Raw genomic sequence first — 6,547 nt, 5'->3', positions numbered from 1 at the left:
TGAAGAACGCAGGAGCCACCTACCAAAGGCTAATGAGCAGAGTCTTCCATGACCTCATTGGCAAAACGGTAGAGGTATATATTGACGACATCCTGGTAAAAATCGCAGAGCCGAGCAAGTTAATAGACGACCTCCAGACTGTCTTCAAAGCACTAAGAAAATTCAACATGAGACTTAATCCGCTTAAATGCGCATTCGCCATGGAAGCAGAGAAATTCCTGGGGTTCATGATCACATAGAGAGGGGTAGAAGCCAACCCAGACAAGTGCAAAGCCGTCCTCAAAATGGCAAGCCCAGGATACATCAAAGATGTGCAGCGACTCACCGGGAAACTCACGGCACTATCTCGGTTCCTCGGAGCCTCAGCGGAAAGGGCCATCCCATTCTTCAACCTAATAAAGAAAGGAATCACCTTCGAATGGACTCCGGAATGTGAAGAAGCGTTCGGCCACCTCAAGCGGATACTCTCGGAACCTCCTGTACTTAGCAAACTTAGAGAGGGTGAACCCCTATACTTGTACCTGGCCGTGACAACACAAGCAATGGCGGCGGTACTAGTGCGGGAGGAGGACAAGACCCAGTGCCTGATATACTTCATCAGCAAAATACTTCAAGGGGCAGAGATGAGGTACACCAAGTTGGAAAAGTTAGCCTACGCCCTACTAATCTCATCCAGAAGGCTAAAACAATACTTCCAAGGGCACATAGTCATTCTGAGAACCGACCAAGCCATCCAACAAGTTCTCCAGAAGCCCGACCTGGCAGGGAAAATGATGACGTGGGCAATAGAGCTATCCCAATATCATCTGCGATACAAGCCAAGACACGCAATCAAAGCCCAAGCTATGGCAGACTTCCTTGTAGAAGTCACAGGAGAAACTCCCGACACACTGGACACACGGTGGAAGCTCCACATTGACGGAGCATCCAACCAATCGTTTGGAGGCACTGGAATCATCCTCAAAAACTCGGCAGGGATAACCTACGAGCAATCCATCAAGTTCGAGTTTCCGGTCTCCAATAACCAAGCTGAATACGAAGCACTGATAAGCGGATTGATACTAGCCAAAGAAGTCGGAGCATCAAAAGTTGAAGTCAGCAGCGACTCCCAAGTCGTCACCTACCAAGCCAGGGACGCGCTGCTACACAAATACTTAGAAAAGGTGAAAGAACTGTGCAAAAGCTTCGAAGAAGTCACAATCCAGCATGTCCTAAGAGAGAGAAATGCCCGAGCCGACCTCCTTTCCAAGCTTGCAAGCACCAAACTTGGAACAGGGAACAGATCCCTAATCCAAGGGCTGGCGACGGAACCGGCAATCGTCATGTGCATAACCCAGGCACCAAACCCACCCTCATGGATAGACCCCATCTCCTGATATCTGGAGCATGAAGAAACACCCCCAGATGAGAAGGAAGCGCAAGCTATCAGGAGGGAAGCCCCTAAATATACAATCATACAGGGCCAGTTGTACAAACAAGGACTTTACCAGCCCTTACTCAAATGCCTGCACCCTGACTAGATGGACTACGTCTTAAGAGAAGTCCACGAGGGATGCTGTGGCCACCACATCAAGGGGAGATCTTTAACAAGAAAGATCATCCGAACAGGATACTACTGGCCCACAATGATGTCGGATGCCCAAGAGTTCATGAAAAAATGCAAAAAATGTCAAGAAAATGCCAACTTCCACAAAGCACCTCCCGAGGAGCTCAGCCTAATGATGGCTCCCCGACCTTTCGCCCAATGGGGAGTCAACCTCTTGGGCCCATTCCTACCAGGACCAGGGCAAGTGAAGTACTTAATAATGGCCATAGATTATTATACTAAATGGGTAGAAGCAGAGACATTAGCTAGCATATCTGCAGTGAATTGTCAAAAATTTTTCTGGAGGCAAGTTATCACGAGGTTCAGGATCCCGGAGTCCATCATATCGGATAACGAAACACAGTTCATCAACAAAAAGTTCAAGGAATTCCTCTCAGGACTAGGAATTAAGCAAAAATTCTCCTTTGTCGAACACCCTCAAAGCAATGGGCAAGTGGAAGCAGCCAACAAAGTCATCCTAAAAGGGCTGAAGAAACGACTCGAAGGAAAAAAGGCTCATGGGTAGATGAGTTAGCATCAGTCTTATGGTCCTACAGAACCTCCCCCCAGTCATCTACCGGCGAAACCCCCTTCCGACTCACATACGGGGTCGACGCAGTCATCCCAGTCGAGATAGGGGAGTCGAGCCCGAGGCTACTTTTTGGAAGAGGAAGCGAAGCAGCTGAGAAAGACCTAATCGATGAAACAAGGCAAATGGCACACCTAACAGAGGTAGTGATGAGCGGATAATTTATACGCTTCTTGGCATTGTTTTTAGGTAGTTTTTAGTATGATCTAGTTACTTTTAGGGATGTTTTCATTAGTTTTTATGCTAAATTCACATTTCTGGACTTTACTATGAGTTTGTGTATTTTTCTGTGATTTCAGGTATTTTCTGGCTGAAATTGAGAGACCTGAGCAAAACTCTGATAAGGAGGCTGACAAAGGACTGCTGATGCTGTTGGAATCTGACCTCCCTGCACTCCAAATGGATTTTCTGGAGCTATAGAACTCCAAATGGCGCTCTCTCAATGGCGTTGAAAAGTAGACATCCAGAGATTTCCAGCAGTATATAATAGTCTATACCTTGTTCGAGAATTGACGACGTGAACTGGCGCTCACGCCAGTTCCATGTTGCTGTCTAGAGTCAAACGCCAGAAACACGTCACGAACCGGAGTTGAACGCCCAAAACACGTTACAACTTGGCGTTCAACTCCAAAAGAAGCCTCATCTCGTGGATAGATCAAGCTCAGCCCAAACATACACCAAGTGGGCCCTGAAAGTGGATTTATGCATCAATTACTTACTCCTGTAAACCCTAGTAGCTAGTCTAGTATAAATAGGATAGTTTACTATTGTATTAGTCATCTTGGGATGTTTAGTTCTCAGATCATGGGGGCTGGCCATTTGGCCATGCCTGGACCTTTCACTTATGTATTTTCAACGGTGGAGTTTCTACACTCCATAGATTAAGGGTGTGGAGCTCTGCTGTACCTCAAGTTTCAATGCAATTACTATTATTTTCTAACCAATTCGATTTATTCCTGTTCTAAGATATTCGTTGCACTTCAACTTGATGAATGTGATGATCCGTGACAATCATCATCATTGTCACCTATGAACGCGCGTGATTGACAACCACTTCCGTTCTACCTTAGACCGGTGTTCGGCTGGTGGGAGATGGCCGGAGATGTTGTGTCCGACTTGTTAGACTTGGTGGTGGTGCTGATTCCTTTGTCCCCGGAGGGTGGGGGGTACCTGCAAGGGACTCCGATGCTTAAGTTAGCAAGGGTATTAAGCAAGTATTGAGTAGAATCAGAGTATGAGTTATACCTGGGTGCTCCAGTGTATTTATAATGGTGAAATGTGACCTTTTGGATAAGATAAGTTAGTTATCTTATCTTATCTTTTCTCTGAGTTGAGGTCAGCGTATCTTCAACGGAACCGCCTTTATCCCTATAGGCTTGGGCTGCCTTAGGATTTGGGGCGTGTTCCTCTATTTGGGCCCTTCTTTGGGCTTTTCTGGTGACTTGGCCGAGCTCTTAAGAAAGAAGTCGGGTTGTCCTGACCTAAAGAGGTCTGTCGCTTTGTCTGTCGAACATCCCGGGTCGGACAGCTCGACCCAAGGTATGAACAGTGCCCCTGCTTGAGCTCGGTCTTTCTGTTGAGGTTGAGTTTTTTGACTTCGGTCCTTTCATGACAAAGCCGAACTCAAGCATTTTGTCGATTTCTTTTTGTAGAATCTTTTGAATGTAGAACGTTTTCCTCTAAAGGCGCGCGCTTTTATATCAACGCTTTGCTTTTAGGAACGTGAAAGGGTTTAATACCTTCATTAATTGGTATTAATTGCCCTGTTTTTTCCTGGCTTTTATTTTGAATTTTCTCAATCAGAAACGGTTTCTTTTCTTCGCTCTTCTTCGTAACTTTTCCCTTTACTCTCTCATTTTCTGTTTCTTTCGTAACTTCTTCCTGCAACGTCTGTTCTGTTATTGCTCTCTGTGGAAGAGGGGTGATTTCCAGATTTTCTCCTTCTATCTTTGCGATTTTTCGCTTCGAGGTTTTTCTTCTATTTCTCTAGGTTCGATTTTTCTTCCTCTGCTCCTTTTATATGTCGGTAGAAAGTTTGAATTTTGCTTAGAGAAAGTTGGGATCTTTCTATTTTTACCATGCCTAATTGTTTGCGTGTTCTGGAATTTCTTCGTTTTTTGGTGTGAGTCTTTTGCTTTTTTCGTTGCTTGAATCCTTTCTTAGGGCTTTTGCATGTTGTTCGTTGCTTGAATCTTTTCTTAGGGCTTTTGCATGTTGTCGCCGCTTCTGGTTGCGCCTTTGATGATGAGTTTTGCTTGATCTTGAAAAAGTTTGTGTCTTTGGTGATTTTCTGCTTGGCATTTTTTATGTTTGACAATGCTTTTTGCTGATAGACTGTAGGAAGGTGGTGACTTTGTGTTTTTGTTTTTACTTCCTTTGTTTCTTTTGGGACTTTATTTTCTTTCTGATGAGTGCCGGGGCGTAAGTTGTAGAAATTTCTTGAATCCTTGCTTTGGTATTGCCTCCAAAGGATGCCCCAGGATTTTGGTTTTAATCTTGGGGTTTTCCTTTTTTGTTCGTCCCTCGAGTTGTTTTTGACTCTTGTCCGAGATGCTTTTTTAGTAATCCACTCTTCTTTTCTTATTGTAGGATTTAGTTGGCCTCATGTCTTCTCGCAATAACATTGTAGAGATGCCTTCCCGGGTTCCTGAGGGCATGGCTGATTGGGTGGACTCAATGGTCCTTATGTGTGTCTCCTTGGTTGATTCCAAGTTTTGCACGCAGCTTAGGCAGTTTCATAGGGTCTGTAGTAATCCAGGTGATGAGAAGAACTATGAACTTGTCCCTCCCTCCTCCGAAGAGAGAGTCTGCTTCTCTACTCGGGTTGTTGACGATCGCCCTTTCTTCTATGTTTATTCCTTTTTCTTTGGTTCGCTGGGTATTACCCTTCCTTTTACTCAATTTGAAACCGACCTGTTATGGTCTTGTAATGTTGCCCCCTCTCAATTTCACCCTAATTCCTGGGGTTTCATAAAGATTTTTCAATTGTTGTGCAATGGTTTTGGTATCCCTGCTTCCCAATCTCTCTTTTTCTATCTGTTTGTTTTGACTAAGCCCGGAATGGTAAAAACGAAGGCAGCTTGGGTCTCCTTTCGCTCTACCCAGGGAAAGAAGGTCTTTTCCATGTTTGACGAGTCATTCCGTGATTTTAAAAACTACTTTTTCAAGGTCCGAGCTGTTGAAGGAGCTCGGCCCTTCTTTCTGGATGAAAATGACGAGCCTGCTTTTTCCTTGGAATGGCAAAAGGATGTGAGGGTGTCCCGATATACGTGGGAAATGTTGGATGAGGCTGAGTGAGCCTTTGTGACTGTCTTGGAAGAACACTGGGGGCAACCTCCCCATCTCGACACAAAGAAATTTCTAACCAATCCCTCTCTTCTTCAAACTAAGCTGGGTATTTTGTGTTTCCTTTTTTATCTGTTTATATTACTTGTAGCTGTCCTTCCGACTTGTCCGACTTGTAGCTTAACTTTCTGTTTTATTTGCAGAGGCAATGAAGAATAACGAATCTATGAAAGTTTTTAAGAGGGCGCAGAAGGTGACTGCTGCCAGAAATATTGCTGCCAAGGCGGCTGGGGAAGGGTCCTCCCAAGTGCGCGAGAAGCCATCAGTACCGAGTTCCCCCAGGGTGAAGAAGGTGATCCCAACACCTCGGGTCCGCTTGGTGGATCCTCACCCTACTTCTGCCGCTCCATCTGCTGTCCCTCCAAGTAAGAAGCAAAAGACGGCTGAGCCCTTCGACCTCAATGCCCCTGATTTCAATGCCATTGAGTTTGTAGATCAACAAATCGGGCCCTATGGTACCATCTCCATGGACGATGTGTCCATTCTCCATCATCTGGAGTTTATGGCCCGAAATCATGTAAGGATGGCATATATGTCAGCTGCTATACATCAGACTACTCAGAATCTTCCTCTCCATGCTACCAAAGCATTTATGGAGGAGGCAAAGCAGGAGTTTGACCGGATGAAGGGGCTGAAGGAGGAGCTTGAATTGAAGGTGACCAAGTTGGAGAAGGATCTAGAGAATGAGAAGGCGAGTTCCCTTTCACTTGCGGCTTCTTTGAGATTGGCCGAGGACACAGCCTTGATGCATAAGGAGAGTTACGTTACGACTTATCGGGAGGTGGTGCGCCTGAGGGAGGAGTTGAACAATGCCCGGGAAGATTATTCTGAGCTCCAAGGTCATCTCGTTGGCAGCGTGACTGCTGCTTATGAGAACTTAAAGGAGCAAGTTCGGGTCATTGCTCCCGAGGCCGATCTCACCCCTTTCAGCCTGGACAATGTTGTTAGGGATGGCAAGATTGTCCCTGATGACGATGGTGATGATGATGCTGATCCTCCTCCTGTGTCCTCTACCAAAGTGTCGACCT

This window comes from Arachis duranensis, chromosome 10 (assembly GCF_000817695.3).
Source record: "Arachis duranensis cultivar V14167 chromosome 10, aradu.V14167.gnm2.J7QH, whole genome shotgun sequence".
In the NCBI taxonomy this organism is placed as follows: domain Eukaryota; kingdom Viridiplantae; phylum Streptophyta; class Magnoliopsida; order Fabales; family Fabaceae; genus Arachis; species Arachis duranensis.
This window is presented reverse-complemented; position numbering follows the sequence as displayed.